This window comes from Arvicola amphibius, chromosome 7 (assembly GCF_903992535.2).
Source record: "Arvicola amphibius chromosome 7, mArvAmp1.2, whole genome shotgun sequence".
NCBI classification, from domain to species: Eukaryota; Metazoa; Chordata; class Mammalia; order Rodentia; family Cricetidae; genus Arvicola; species Arvicola amphibius.
Genome location: NC_052053.1, coordinates 124,751,949 through 124,768,795, shown reverse-complemented (window position 1 = coordinate 124,768,795; position 16,847 = coordinate 124,751,949). Strand labels below are relative to the sequence as shown.

The 16,847-nt window shown below is 36.8% G+C and overlaps 1 pseudogene; it reads right to left on the bottom strand.

The window, feature by feature from the left end:
* Positions 1-10,943: 10,943 nt before the first annotated feature.
* On the bottom strand, positions 10,944-13,373 carry LOC119819926 (annotated as a pseudogene).
* Positions 13,374-16,847: the final 3,474 nt, after the last annotated feature.

Below are 16,847 nucleotides of genomic sequence, written 5' to 3'. Positions count from 1 at the left end.
TTACCAATAATAATAATCAAACTACTGAGACATATTGGACTCTGGCTCGCTCTCTGGGAAAACTTATGGATACCCTAGAACAAAAGGAGCTCATGATGGGAGAAGCTAGCCAGAATGAGAAACCCCCAGGTGCATTTTAGATAAGAGAGAAAGGCAGGATTCTTGACATTAAGAAACCAATTATTCACCATCGGAGCAAGCCTTGGGAGTATAACCCTAAAGAATGGTGTTTTGGGTTACCATGAGAACAGATATGATTTAGGGCTATGAGAAAATAGTTGGTTAGTGGTGTGAGACGGATTTCAAAGAAGAGCTCTGCTCACCTGGCCCTAACCACAAGACATACTGGAAACAATCAATTGTCTGTAATCAATTTTTCTCATGTAAAGCTTTTGATTATTGCCTGTAATCATTCTTCTCATGTAATTTGTTTGCCAACTTCCTTCTGTGATCCTATAAAACTGATGATTGAACTTCAGTAAATTTGCAGCAGCATATTCAACCTTATTGAGTTTGTCTGTCTGTCATTTCCTTGCTGATTCCTGATTTCTCCTAGCCTTCACCCCTGTTCTCCCGCGGTCGGTGGTCTCCACGAGAGGCGGTCCGTGGCACCTTTTCCTCCAGTATCATATTTCCAAGAACACCTAGGTTCATCCTGGCCTCTATATCCTATAAGTTTCCTGACTACAAACCTAGCTTATAATAGCTTTGTAAGAGGTGCTGTCCCCAACTCCAAGCTTACTAGAGCTTACTCAAGGCAGACTGACTAGATTTAAAGAGCCACACCGAAAAACACAGAACCCGGAGCCCTCACTAACAACTTCAAAAAGAAGAGAATGTTTCAACTTTCTTACAACTTAATCCCCTATTAAACAGACACTGTATGCTGAAAGAAGAAAGGTGATTTGAACAAAAAGAAAGATTCAGCAAACAAAATGCTTCCAAAGAGCAAGTCGTAGAGTCAAAATCAAAGTAAGAAATTGAAAGGAGGCAAGAGGTACCCACCCCTCAAGAAAATTACTAATCACACATAATGAATGACAATGAGAATTGCCTGGGAAATCTGTTAATCAAAGAATGTGTTTTTTAAATGATTTTAACAGATAGACAACAGATCCTCACCTCTCCTCCAGCTTTTCTAGACCTAGGCCTCCCTGTTCCATCTCAGTGCTGAAGCAGAACACCTGCTGTATTCTCTGGTTCTCTTACCATATCAAAGAGATCTTCTCCTGCAGCCTTCCTTCCCCCAGGTTTTTTTTTGTTTTTTGTTTTTTTGTTTTGTTTTGTTTTTTGTTTTTCGAGACAGGGTTTCCCTGTAGTTTCTAGAGCCTAGTCTATTTTCTGTCTGTTTTGTCCTATTCCAGTATAGTTGTTTTTGTCTTATTTTGGATTTTATTTTTATAATTTAGAGTCCTCTTCATTTTCTAATATGATGCATGTTTGTTTTCTAAAGAGAAACAGAAAGAAGGTGGATCTCAATTAGAGGGGAGATTGTGAATAACTGAGAGGAATAGATGGAGGGGAAATAATAATCAGAATTTATTGCAAGAAAAACTATTTTCAATAAAAGAATTATGCAATTACAAAACATATTACTAAGATTCTCTCCCTTTCTTTCCCCTTTTGCCCTATAATAATTTTGAACTATGTATCTAGTGTTTCTTTGTCAGCATCTATTAATAAGGAAGCCTGCAATGCCCAGAGAGAATACACTAAAAATATATTAACTCTTTACTTACTATATGAAGAATTTCATGAAGAACATGTTACTAGGAATTGAAATATCTGCACAATAGTTTCTCTTTATTGCTAGATCCATTATTTTTTCCTTAGCCCCTCTTCTAATGTAGATATAAAAATCCATTTGATGTATTTTTAAAAACTATGAAACAATGACGTAAGTACCTTTATTGTTTTTGTAAGGATGGAACTTATTGTAATTCAGCCAGACACCTTTCTCAAAATTAGTTCTACTCCTGAAGCTATGATTTTCTCAGTAAAAGCTTTCATATTCTTCAGAGGAATTTATCCAACTTCTGGTAATATATAATGTTTCTCTTTTTATATGTGTAGCGATGGCTTAACAAAGGTTTTCAATTATCCATTATTTTATCTGGATTCAAAAATTTTAAAGGAGTGTTTGATGTTAATGGTTTTGTAACAGGATTTCTGTATCTTAAATTGGGTAGTCTATATAAATACTTTCCATTTGCATGAAGGTTTGAAAGTTAAAATTATTGCAGCAGTCTGTTGATATGCTTGTGACTTATTAGAATTTACAGATAAAGCACTCATCTCAACTTATCACATAAATAAAGGGGGATTTAACTCATGAATTACCAGTAATAGGGTGAAATAGTGCTTTTAATTTTTTTATATTAGTCAACTAACATGAAGAAGACACTGAGTTCACTGAGGAAAGGCTTTGCCTCTGTGTTTTCTTCTCTTAAACCTGTGGTTCTTTTCACTTTAAGATTTTCTATTTTATTCAGTGGTTCTAACTTTAAAACTCATGGATGGGGTCATTACAGCTTGTTCAGGGATGTGAAGAATCATTCCAAGAGTCTTAAGAAAAGCATGTGGAAACTTTGCTATTGGTTCTCAAGTCTATAGCCTAAAAGTACATGCTATATGTAGTTCTCAAAATTATTTTCAGTAGAGCAAATCACAATCCCAGAGAACTTAGACAACAATGAGGACCCTAAGAGAGACATACATAGATTTAATCTACATGGGAAGTAGAAAAAGGCAAGATCTCCTGAGTAAATTGGGAGCATGGGGACCTTGCGGGAGGGTTGAAGGGGAGGTAAAACATAGGAAGGGGAACAGAGAAAAAATGTAGAGCTCAATAAAAATCAATAAAAAATTATTTTTAGTAACTTACAACAGGAAATTTTGATGAAATACTTAAATTCTTTATTCAGAGTGATTTCTATTGTCCCTAAGGCTGATTATGATTCTCGTTCACGGTTTCCTGAAAGCAGAGCCCAATTTCCTGCATTTGGTTTTCTCAGAGAATAAAGCCCCTGACAGAATGGCCAACCAGGTGCTTTTCCCTCAATTCAAAGATAGCAATCCTTTTTGGATGACCAGTTCACTTTTAAGTAAAATCAACCTCATTCGTTCATTCATTGTCTGAGCTTTCTTTTATTTTTAACTTTGAATTAATTTTTTTTTTTCCAGGACAGGGTTTCTGTTTGCCTCCAGCTGTCTTAGTACTCACTCTGTAGACCAGGCTGGTCTGTACCTCACAGAGATCCACGTGCCTTTGCCTCCCTGTGTGCTGAGATTAAAGGTGTGCTCCACCGCTGCCTGACTTTGAATTCATTTAATATGGGCAAGAATCATAATTTCTGATCATCTAGGAGTACAAAGTCTAAGTCAGCAGTTGCACTCAGCGTATCTCCTCATGCTAAGGTATGGAGCAAACTTGCGCTGGTTTAAGGGGGCACTGAATACTGTCCCTCCGTATTGTAATTTCACCGTAGCTCTTTGATATCTCCACTAAAAGTTACCTTTAAATGGTAGTAAAAAAAATAAAAATGGGAATTGCTTCTGAATTCTTTTAAAACTGTTTATTATGTAATTTTGTTTGACCTATGCAGTTGTAGGCAATGTTTTATCTTATAGATAGGTAAAAGATTAATTTACCCATATTCTCTGTAAAGCTAACCAGTGAGGATCTATTGAAAATACCATAACATTTTTGTCAATTTTTGTAGCTGTTTATAACTAGATATATGATGAAGCTGTGTTTCCCAATGTATTAATCATATTTTTACATACTGACCTGCCATGACCTATTCAAAACATATAAAAACTGAACCACATGCCTTGTTAAGAATTGCTCCCTGATGGACCATTGAAAAACACAGAGTTGTAGACCATTATAGTATTTCTAGGTTTGTATCAGAAAGAGCATTGTGGGAGTTGAGGTGCTTAAAATCATCAGTCAAAAGAAGATGAGAACAAATTTGAATTATAAGTATATGTAAACATACAATAATTAAGAAAATATGCAGTGAACATATAGAAAGTGACTAAAATATAAATATTTCAGTAGAAAGCTTTTCCACATTACACTGACTTCTTTCAATAACATTAACAAGAAGGGCAACCCAGGGAAACACTAAACTGTTTTATGTCTTCTGTCATGTCCATGAATTGATTAGTAAAACTAACTAAAGACTGCGTATTATATGTGAGATATATACAGTCTCTTATATCAGAACTAGAAGCAATGAGTTATAACTCTCTACATGGAGTAAATTTTAGACTACAAATTCAGGTCAGGAGAAGTGTCTTACTAACTCCTTAAAAGTTCTAACTCGAATCTTCTTTTGTGGAGATAATTTTATATCTCTCGTTCTTGAGAAGGATCCCTCTTTCCTAGAAAACTTTATAAATTATTGTCTTTGGGGAACACAAAGCCTGGTTTGCCCTACTATAGACATAGCTCCTCCCCCCCCCCCACCCCGTTACCACTGCATTTTCACCTGAGGCAGACTGCAAGTGGCCACTTTAGATTTATGAGCAATAATTACCCTTCTGAGGCACACCCACTGCAGGTGCTCTGAGGGCTTTCAGCTCCCTAAACGGTACTTTCTCCTAAGCTCACAGATGTTTTAGATTCATGTACCTTTCTTAACACTTCCCAATGTCAGGGCTATCTTTTCCTTGCTTCTTGCTGTGTGGAAAAGAGTAAATTATCTTCCTACCCTGTCCAATACACTTGGGATAATCTCTGTGAGGAGTTCAGACCTTTATGAGAAGCAGTTAGAAATGCATATTCTCAGATGTTTCTGCTTTCAGGATTATCCAAGTCTCTAAGCAAAAAGAGTAACATCATCCAAAAGGATGGAGGGAAACACACCAGAAGAACAAATTCAATTTCACATTACAATAAATTAGCCCACTATAAATATATTTGGGGTGTCTAATTATATTTGGAAAAATCTCTAATCAAATTGGTTTTGAAACACAAATGTGTGTTTATCAAAAGTGATCATGGATACATATTGACATGAATACTCTTGAAGAGGGTGGATGACTCATTAATATTTTGTTTTATTTATTTATTATTTGTGTTGTTGTTTTCGAGACAGGGTTTCTCTGCGTAGCTCTGTAGCCTGTCCTGGAACCCAATATACCAGCTTAAACTTGAACTCATGGAGACCTTTCTGTCTCTATCTCCCAAGTACTGGGATTAAAGGCAAGCACCACCACTGCCCACCTTCTTGATGTTTCTTGAAGTCACAAGAAAAAAACCTTAGGAATGGATTCAAGCTTCCATTTACCATCAGTGTTAGAGTACGGAGGATAGCATCAAGGGAGAGTCGTGAACATAATGCTGTACTGCAACTGTAGGTCCAATGTTCCTAAGTATTTATAAGCTGATCTTGGAGTAATCAAAGACAGTTTCTACTATGCCATAAATTGAATATCCACTATTCCTTTTAATTCTGAATTAGAAGTGTTTCCGATTTTTATTAATCATTGATATTACTAATGATTAATAATTCATATTTAGTTGAGTATTGTGTTTTCCAGCCCACACAATTCATATTTAGGTAAGCTTAACTACATCCTTTCAATGAGGTTTGGATTCACATGCAATGTTTGAAATTTATTTTTAATAGACATGAATATATTGAATGTAAGTGGTGAAGGGACACCCATATGTATGACAGCCATTTTGTATTTTTAAGGTTAATCTTGTTTATGATGAACAATGAATTGACTCTTGAATAATCACTGAACATCACAGGAATAAGCTTTATCCTTAGAGAGTTTTCTAATTTCTCTTTTAGAAATACCATCTTTACGAAAGGAAAGTGCAGTTATGTTCAGTGACTCATTAGTCTCTTCTCAGAGCACTCTGTGAATTACCCAAGTTCTTCTACAACCTTTAGTATCCAGATTCCAACAGATATTTTGATCATGGAAAGATTTCCTACTGTATACTCACAAGCAGTGCTGGTTAAATAATCACTTATTCCACGTGTTCTCCAAAACCAAGATTTTTTTCTAGACTTTGATAGATTAATCTCGGTAGAGCTCTCAACTGTGACTGTGTTCTCTAAAGAGATGCTACTTTATAAACAGGACATTTGTGTCTTATCTGAATCCTTAATATTTAACCCCTTTTACTGTTTTCTTTCTGTTTCTCTCTTTTTTCTCCCCCATCTATCATCTTTTTATTTTTCCCTTCGATATGTTTGTTAATTAATTTTTATTTCAGTATTTTATAGGTCTTTTGGTAACTTTGATGACAGGTTTCTGATTTGTCTTCATCTCCTGCTTTCTTTTAAATGTTACTTAATTTTAGTTTGATATTTATTTTTCACCAACTTATAACATGCAGCAGCATTTGGCATTCCAAGCACTCTATTCCCTAAGTGGATGTCAGAGAACTCTAAGTGAAAGACTGACTGAACTTTCATGTACTCTTGTTTCCAAACCATGTTGACATGTTTGACGAATACTTAGATTCAAAATATTTACTATACAAATCAAACATATGTGTCCTCCAACTTTAAAAAATGTAAAAATTCATTTCCTAACCACCTGAGTGCCTGTCAATTATTCTCTATATCTAGAAGATATTATTTTAAAGGAATGTATTTAACAACAACTACAGTTTTGTTGACTCGATATAATTTTAAAAAGAAAACTAAAATTTCAGATATCCCTTTCTCTTGTTCCTCTGTCAATCATACAACAGCACATTTTTTTCTTTGATCACTAAACAGGCTACAAAGAGAAGGGAGTTACACTCTCCACAACAGGGACGAGGCGGAGGCCTGGATAAATGCTGTGGGTGCCACTGGTCCACATCCGTGCTGCCTCCTAAGTGGAAAGAGGTGAAAGCACTGCATTGTGTGGTATCACCCAGCAGGTGCAAATGAAGTACGAAATGAAAGATCCCAGACCACACAATATACAGAGCAGAACCAGATAGCACTATGTAGTCGCTGCTGTGCTGGGCTATTTACTGTCAGAGACAACTCAGCTCCAGCTAGGCAGGTGCCCCAAATCTCTGACTCTGATACCTGCAAGAGAAATTGTGCTTCACTCGGTAATGCTTTTTTGTTTTTTATTTTTCCCTTTAGGAGTCTCTGTTTCAAAGAAACTAGTTAAAATGACCTTGGGTAGATAAAGGGACTGTTTGAAAATATGGGTAAGTTTCAAAATTGGGTAAGAGTGTTATTTTAAGTGATTAGATTTCATGTGAAAACATCATGCCTGTCTCTTAACACTAAACCATCATCGTAAGCAACACTTGTTTGATGCATTGTTTGAAGATACGAAGATGTTGACACCTGCGTTTAAAACATGACTCAATGGGTAATGAAATTAAATCACTTTGTTTGAAGAGATAGATGTTTCTATGGTGTTAGGACATATAAGTCTAACATATAAATCCATGTCAATGGATCTCAATCTATATGTAAAGTGATATTTCATTTGTGTTTTATTGCGTAGAGCTTTCCTGAAGATCAGAGGGCAGAGCTAAGCCACTAGAGACCAGGGCGGTGGTGGTGCATGACTTTAATTCTAGCACTAGGGAGGTTGAGACAGAAATGATATGACTGGGTGGAGAGAGGTGTAGAAGGCATACGGAGACAAGAGCTCATTGCAGTCTGAGGTTTGGTGAAGAACATCGCAGTCTGCAGTCATGTTGAGGATGGGATCGCCCTTTGTTTGTCTGAGCCTTGGTAGAGGTAAGAACTCTCTAGCTATTTGGCTCTTTTGCTTTTATGATCTTCACCTTAAACCACAATATTTGTCTCTGGGTTTTTACCAGTTTTGTTACTTCTGGCACCCAACTTTTTGGGTACAAATTCGCAAAAAAGCCATTATTTGCCTGAGACCTTACAGCCACCAGCATATGCCGGAGCTACATGTGATTGGAATCATGGTCCTACCTGCTAGGTTTTGCTTTCTTCTCTTCTGGTGGGCTTTCTCTGAACCCTGTTCTTGGGCTGCTGCCAAACTAGATTCATGTCAGGCTGCCTTGAAACATAATCAGGCTTTTACAGTTCTACGCAGCAGCAATAAACCTCACATCTTCACCATCATCGTTGGCAAATTTGGTGAGAAAATTGGGAACTCTGTGAGGGAGGAATTAATTAAAAGGGAGAGATTTTTTCCCACATTAAAAAAATGGTATGGGCTGGAGATATGGCTCAGTGGTTAAGAGCACTGACTGCTCTTCCAGAGGACCCACATGGCAGCTCACAACTGTCTGAAGATCCAGTTGCAGGGGATCTGACACATTCACACCAATGCACATAAAATAAAGTTAAATAAACCATAAAAATATTTTTTAAAATGGTAAGCAGAATTACAATGGAGAAAGTTAGTTCTCTGTATGATTTTGCATGGTTTAAAAATGGAACAACTATACGAAGTATAATTCACTTAATTGGGATTGACATACCATTAATTATCATTGTGATAATACTCTTTATTGTTTTGATAATTCTTCATTTATCTTTTAAAATGTTGTTTTGTTTGATTGCCTAGATACAGGCCTTAGAAAAACTTAATAAAGCAGATCATAGAGATGTTCGGATCCAAATAGAGTAATTTAATAGAGAACCAATTTCAGCATTGCATTGTAGAGTTAGAAAAAAAATGTCTAAGGTTTTCAAATAATCAATTTTAGTATAATCTTACAGGAACTGCCAAATGATAGAGGGTCTGTAAGATTAATTGGACTCCAGAGCCAATGTTAGATTTAAGAAGATTCAAAGAAGTAATAGACCCATATAGCAAACATTCACCTTTTGTGATTAAAATGCTAAACTTGTGGTCAAGTTGTAATAGAGTTATTCCTAAAGACTTAATAGATTTTGTTAGAGCTTTTTACAATAATTACAATATAGCACTTGATTCAGAGAAGAGGCTAAGACTCTTGAACAATAGAGACTAGAGGTATGGAAATCTCCCAAGATCGACTTCTTGGAGAAGGAGATTATGGTACTATAGAAAGACAATCTTTATATGATGACCATACCCTGGGTTTATGCCTCACAATAGCACTAAATACTTGGGACAGAATTGGTAATGTAGGAAGAAAACTTGAGTCATTTACTAAAGATATACAGGGCACAACAAAACCTTCACAGATTTCTTATAAAGACTGACTTCAGCATTAAAAAGAATAAAACCACATTCAGAAGTTTGACAAATAGCAATTGAATCTCTGGCTTTTTAAAATGTTAATTATCAATCCAAAAGGACAATCGGGCTCTAAAAGGCAAGGTCAGCACCCGTGGATGAAAGAATCTGAGATACAATAAATATTGAATCATTTCAATATGACTATGATGATGCTTGGAGAGGAGAAGTGATTTCCAGAGATTTGATGAAAAATTAAAATTTCAAGTGTTAGAATTGAGGCAAACAAGGTCACCTTAAAAGGGGTTGTAATCAGGGCTTTCCTGGAAACAATGTCTTTTCTAAGACTAATCCAAACAGAATACCCGACTCTTACGGATTATGCCGAAGTTTTGACAAAGGTAGGCACTGGAACAATGAACTGAGATCAAAAGGAAATATTCAGGGTAACACTGCCCAGTTGGGAAATTCCTTCAGGAACCTCTCACAGACCCCTATGCCAAACCATTCCAGTCTTTCCCTGCCACTGTCAAGGAAATTCATTGCCAGAGAAATTAAAGAAACAAATGCCAATTGTTAGAAACCATACTGCTCTGGATAATGAAACAGAGAGAACAGTGATAATAGAAAGAGAGAAAAAATTCAGGACAAACCATAAGGTGAGTATTTTGACAAACGTCTACAAATTTAAAGATATGAATAAATGACATTGTCATTGAAGGTCTGATTGACACGGGTGCAGTTGTAACAATAATTTCATGAGAATTTTGGCATCCAAATTGCTATCTTCAGGAGGTAAATGTTCAGCTTTTAGGGGCTGTAACTTTATTTCTGATAAAGCAGAGCATGAGATTGGCTGAATGTATAGGACTGGAAGGACAGAGAAGAAAATTAAAGACAGATGTGGCTAACAGCAATGAATTTGTGTAGATGTGGCTTGCAACAGCAACGGAATAATCAGATTAACAATCTCCTAATTATAGAAACAAACCATAAATTAATGTATATTTCTGGAGAAAAATATTACAAGATATTCTAAAGAACTGTCACCAACCATTCAAGTAGTACAAGAACAGGGCAAAACAGCTGCTGACCTCCCAAAGGTACCTACATCCCTACTTTAAAATGGTTAACAGACAAATCTGTATGTGTTGCACAATGACATCTAACAACAGAGAAACTGCAGGCTTTAGAACAGCAGGTACAGGAGCAACTAAATGCTTAGCACATTGGAGAATCAACTAGTCCTTGAAATTCTCCTGTATTTGTTTTTAAAAAGAAATCTGGAAGATACAGAATGGTAAAAGATTTAAGAGCTGTTATTAAGGCGATTCAAACAGTGAGATCTCTACAGAGTGACATTCTTCTGTGTTCTTTATTACCTAAAGGATGTCCACTTACAGTTATTGATTTAAAAGATTGTTTCTTAACCAGTGGACAGGGGCTGGTTAAGCAAGCCTTTAGTCCTAGCACTTGGAAGTCAGAGGCAGGCAGATCACTTTGAGTTTAGGCCAACCTGTTCTACTGATCAAAATTCCAGGAAGTGGTTCCACAGCCTGCTGGACAAGATTCCAGAAATAATCTCTACTGTCCTGGGACATACAAAGTTTGAGGGCCTTGAAGGCTAGGGCAGACACTTGCTGAAAATAGGAATGCAGGCCAATAGATTGTGATGAAGCGTCAATGTATTGTCCATAACCAGTAAGCATGTCGAGGGTGACTAAGTCCAAATTTCAGATTTGTATGGGCTTGGGTTTTTGCTGCATCATCACAAGCAGAATGCCATTGGAGGAAAACTGAGGGATCAATGACTGCCTTCAACATGGAGTACCCATCATAATGGGTTTGAAGCTGCATGGCCCACTGTCTGAGTACTTGCTCAAAATAACAAGAATCAGGGTAGCAATATCGCTCTCACACACCCTTGTATGGCTCCCAGCTGATTCCTGGCCTTGCTACCGTTGGGAGAGCACATAACTGACAAGAGCAACAGCACTGGGGCTTCCAAACTCCACAAGAATGGGATGCACGTGGAAGTGCTCAAGCATATTGAAAATAGACTGGAACCACAGATGCTGGACCTGGCAGTGACCCTCATTCAATAACAAACACAGGTGTGTGGTTCTGCCCTGGAAGTTGAAAATGAGGACATATTCACCACATTTTATCTCACTTTGACATACCAGGAAGACACCTTGGGAGCCAGTGCCTTTTTCCAGCACTAACTGGGCAGCCTTGAGTCGAGAGAGCATTCCATAGAACCAAGGATATCCTGAGAGAGGTTGATCCCTTCTTTGCTCTCTGACATCCCCGGAATAGGAATGACCCTGTCTCTGGAGTATCAAGGGCAGGGGAGGGAGCTGGGAGGTGATGAACTGTCCCTGCTGCGGGCCTCTCCACAATGGGAACACGAGAGGGCAATTCCAGAGAAAGCAGTTCCGTTGAGTCAAAGTGGGAAGCAGCAAAGAAGGCAGAACTAAGGGAAAGGGTCACTGATGGCCAGTCAGAAAGGCCGCCATAAGTCTGCTGCAACAGGTAATCATTGTTCTCTCTGGGGACCAGCAGCAGATCCTGGATGGGTAGAGTCTCTAAATGATTCAGGCAGGGAAACTCTAGGTTGTTTTTCTTACCTTAGTGAGGAAGGAAGTCCCAGGGGTCAAGGGAAGGGTCATGGAACAGGGGCTAATAGCAGGGCAGAGTCCTTAGACTTAAGCACTCTTTGATACCAGAGATCAAGGCCTTCACGTGAATTATATCAGTTGTCTCCAGAATGTACTCTGAAGGGCCTTCTAGCTTAACCACAAATATGTTCTCCCTGTCAGGCATCTCTAGGGCCATGACTGTGTGGATATCGGTAATAGTAGAACAGGGAATGCTGAGGCAGGACCACGATGCCTTGGGTGGTATGGAGAACTCCAAACCGCTTCCTCCTCTTTCTTTTTCACTTCAGAGCAGTAGGCAACACTTCTACCACTGAGGCTGCCCTCCTCCCGCTGAGGTCAGCCAGCTGCTTCTCCTCTATGATCCCCTCCTGCTGGGTCGGGGGTAGCTTCTTCAGCCCTCATAAAACTGAGCCTTGCCCTATTCTGCACTACAATAGACCCAAAGCAGATTATTTTTATTAACCAACAGTATTTATAGCATACAAAAGGGAATCCGACATCAAAGTAAAACAAGTAGAAAGTTAAAAAAAAATTAAGTGAAAAAGGTCTCTGAGTTAATTCTAAAAAAAAAAAAAAAATAGGATAAAAGGGTAGATTATTGAGTCTACTTTTAAAGCAACTACTAGTTTTCAATGTTTTATATTGGATTGGACTTATGTACATTGTATAAAAATTTTGTATATTGATATAAATATAAGATTAATTTAGCTAGAGCATACTATGCATATATTTCTAATCTTGTTCAAGGTATTGTACCTAAACAGCTCATTAAACAAAATAATACAAATTTCCAGTCTTTGAAAGCTGTTATTATCAACTGTTTAGGATAATAAGGAAATGCAGATTAGTAATTAGTCATATATAACAATTAAACTTGTAGTCATTTTAGGTATGCTTTCAAGGTCAGAGATATATTTTAGATAGACACTTCATTTTTAAACACTTGAGAGATAAACACAATATGGCATTTTAGATGTTTTAATAAAATAGCTTCTTTTTTATGGCAATGCGACATGTCTATTCCTGGCATCAACAGTCTACTTCAGAGAAGATAAAAGGCGTTGAAGAAACTCTACATGAAATTTACTTACAACTTGTACAATGTACAAACGTGTGTCGACATCAGTGTTTTTGATCTTAGCCATTCTGACAGGTATAAGATGGAATTTCAAGAGTTGTTTTAATTTTCATTTCTCTAATGGCTAAGGATGCTGAGCATTTTTTTTTTACATGTCTTTTACACATTTGAGATTTGTTTGTTAAGAGTTCTCTGTTTCGGTCTATATCCCATTTTTATTGAATTATTTGGTTTTTTGATATCAAGATTAATGAGCTCTTTTTATATTTTGGAGATCAGTCCTCTGACTGATGTGGGGTTGGTGAAGATCTTTTCCCAATCTGTAGGCTGCCATTCTGTCTTGTTATCCATGTCCTTTGCTTTACAGAAGCACCTCAGTTACAGGAGGTCCCATTTATTAATTGACTAACTTTTACATCTTAATTTAACCCACTTCTTTTAATCTGTATATCACCACGAAGGTATGGCTTACTGGCAAGATTCCATCTGACATCTGTCTTTGGCATGGCTACATGGCATCCCCTGACTCTGGCTTCTTTCTCCCAGCATTCAGTTTAGTTTTCCCACTTGCACTGTTCTGCCCTGCTCTACTATAGGCTCAAAGCAGTTACTTTATTAAACAATGGTATTCACAGCACACAGAGGGGAATACCACATCAATGGATTGTACTACTACCAAAAATGATTTTATCATTCAGTACTTTTTTGCTATCCTGAAATTGTATATTTCCATATGAAGCTAAAAATTATCCTTTAAAGTTCTGTGTAAAATTGTGCTGGAATTTTGATGGGATTGCATTAACTCTGTAGACTGATTTGGGTAGGATGACAATTTTTGCTATATTGATCCAGGAGAAAGGGAACTCTTTCCATCTTTTGAATTCATCTTCAGTTTATTTCTTCAGTGCCTTAAAATTTTATCTTTTGCTAGGTTGCAGTTACCCCCAAGGTGTTTGAATTCTAAATGAATTAACTACACATATCTTTTTGATTTTCCACTTCAGTGGAGAATATATATATTGGTTTTTCGAGACAGGGTTTCCCTATAGTTTCTAGAGCCTGTCCTAGAACTAGCTCTTGTAGACCAGGCTAGCCTCGAACTCAGAGATCCGCCTGCCTCTGCCTCCCGAGTGCTGGGATTAAAGGCGTGCGCCACCACCGCCCGGCTAGAGAATATATTTTTAAACATTTTTTATATTCGCTGGATTTCCTTAAGGTCTATTGTTATGTCCCCATTTTCATTTGTAATTTTGCTAATTTGGGTATTCTCTCTGTCTTTTCATTAACTTGGCTAAGGGTTTGTCAAAGAATCAACTCTGTTTCAGTAATTCTTAGTACTGTTTTTGTTGTTGTTGTTTATATTTGCATTTTATTGATTTCAGCCCTGAGTTTTAATATGTCTTTCATTCTACTCCTATTTGGGGGTGATTTCTTCTTTTTGTTCTAGGGCTTTTAAGTGTGCTGTTATATTAAGTTGCTCATAGGAAATCTCTCTGGTTTTTGTTGTCATTGTTGTTTGTATGTATATTCTATATACTATAAATTTAACTCTTAGAACTATTTTCATTGTGTTCCATTGGTTTTTGTATGCTGCATATTCGTTTCTATTCATTTCTAGAAAGTCTTCTATTTTTTATTTCCTTTATTACCTGTTTTTTTATTCAGTGGAAATTTGTTCCTTTTCTATGAGTATGTAAGCTTTCTGTTGCTTCTGTTCTTTTTATCCAACTTTACTTCATGATGGTCAGATAGGACACAGGATATTATTTGAATTTTTTGTATCTGTTGAGACGTGCTTTGTGTCTGAGAATGTGGCCAATTTTGGAGAGAGTCCCATGATGTGCTAGGGTGGTGTAGGTTCGTTTGGGTGAAATGTTCTGTAAATATTAATAATGTCCATTTAGTTGATGATATCAGTTGTGTAGATCACTTCTCTGTTTCATTTTTGTCTTAAAAACTTATCTGTTTTAGACAAAGGGGTGCTGAGGTTTCTCACTATCAGTATGTGAGAGCATACATGTAATTTGAACAGGAATAATGTTTCTTTTATGAACGTGGATGCCCTTTGGTTCAAAGATGTTAAGAATTGCACTGTCCTTTGATGGACTTTTCTATTGGTGAGGGTGCAGTGTCTTCTATCTATTAATTTTTGAGTCTATTTTATAAATATTTATAAAATGCCATACTGGCTTGCTTCTTAGGTCCATTTTCTTTGAATATATTTTTTCATCCTATTTCTCTGAAGTGATAAGGATCCTTGACGCTAAAGTGTCTTTTGTGGATGCAGCAGAACAATGGATTATTTTTTCATATCCATTCTGTTCGTCTGCACCTTTTTATTGGGGAATTGAAACTATGTATGCTGATAGTTATCAATAAGCAGTTTTTTTATTTGATTGCTTTATGCTTTTGGTGTGAATTTTCCCTTTTTTTGATTTGCTGGTCTTATATTATTTTCTCCTTGTTCCTTTATGGGTATGGTAGCCTATTCAGGTGGATTTTTTTTCTAGGCATTTCTGTAGGGCTGGACTTGTGGATAGATATTTTGCTATATTTTGATTTTATCATAGAAGGTCTTTATTTTTCCATCTTTTGTAATTTAAAGTTTTACTAGGTATACTACTTTGGAATGTCATCTGGGTTTTTGAGAGTGCCTTTTAGAGTCTACATTGAAAAGTCGTGTTATTATAATGTCTTTATATGTCATTTGAATTTCACCCTTGTAACTTCAATATGTTTTCTTTGTTATGTACATTTATGATTTTGATATTATGTGCGGAGGGGAAGTTTTTCTGGTTTAGTCTATTTAATGTATACTTTTTGTATCTTGATAGGCACTTTCTTCTTTAGGTTTAGATTTTTTCTATTATTTTGTTGAAAATAACTTATGTGTCTTTTCCTTAATTTCTTCTCCTTTGCAGATCTGGTGTATTTATAGAATCCCAGATTGCATGGATATTTTGTGGTATGACTTTTTTCAGATGTAACATTTTGATTAACTAAGGTATTCATACCATTTCTTCTGTTTTGTCTTTAATGCATAAGAGTATCTCTTCCATCTCTTGTATTCTGTTGTGAAGTTTGAAGCTGAGATTTCCTGTTTGATTTCCTATAATTTTTACTTTCATATTTCCTTCAGTTTGAGTTTCTTTATTAATTCTTTTTCTGCTTTCAACTTTTGAACTGTATTATTCATTTCCTTCTTAGGTACTTTGTGTGTGTGTGTGTGTGTGTGTGTGTGTGTGTGTGTGTTTCTGCCCATTTGTCTGGTTTTTAGATTTCTTTCAGGCATTTATTCTACTTTAAAGACTGATAACATATTAGTAAAGGCTTTGTCCAACTCCTTATCTTGTGATTTAGCTATATTGCGTTTCTCTCCTTAGTGGAGACATTATTCTGAGTGTTGTTGATTGCATTTTTTTACCCTAGTGTCTGGACATCTGTGTGTGGAATGGTCACACTTCTAGGTCTTGATATTTGATCTTGCCATTGTTATGTGACAGGTTTGTTTTTGATTCTGATGTTCTTTGTATTTATTAAAGAGGGTGCTGGCTTTTGGTTTCTTGTTGAGGAATGCTTCTGAGACTCCACTATTTATGAATACTCATTCATATTTCAGGTTAGAATATGTTTCTTTATTTTTGGTGTTGACTCTTGGGGATAGATATGAATTAGGAAGAGGTAGTGGCAAAGAGGGCACAGGAGGAAGGAAAGAAAGGTGGTCCATCAGAATCTGCTTAGTCTACTGGGAATAGGAACAGAGAGCAAATAAAGACCATATCTGGCAGTCTTCTACAGTTCTAGGAATGAAACTGGGTGATTGACCTTGGAGGAGATGTAGTGAAGTTAATATGTGAAGATAGCCTACCTGCTTCTCTGGCCTATCTGCTTCTGTAGTCTGCATGGCAATGCGGGTGCTGGAGTTGGAGGCAAAGAGTGATGAGAGGCTGCAGCAGGAAATCTATTATGGGGCTGGTGGT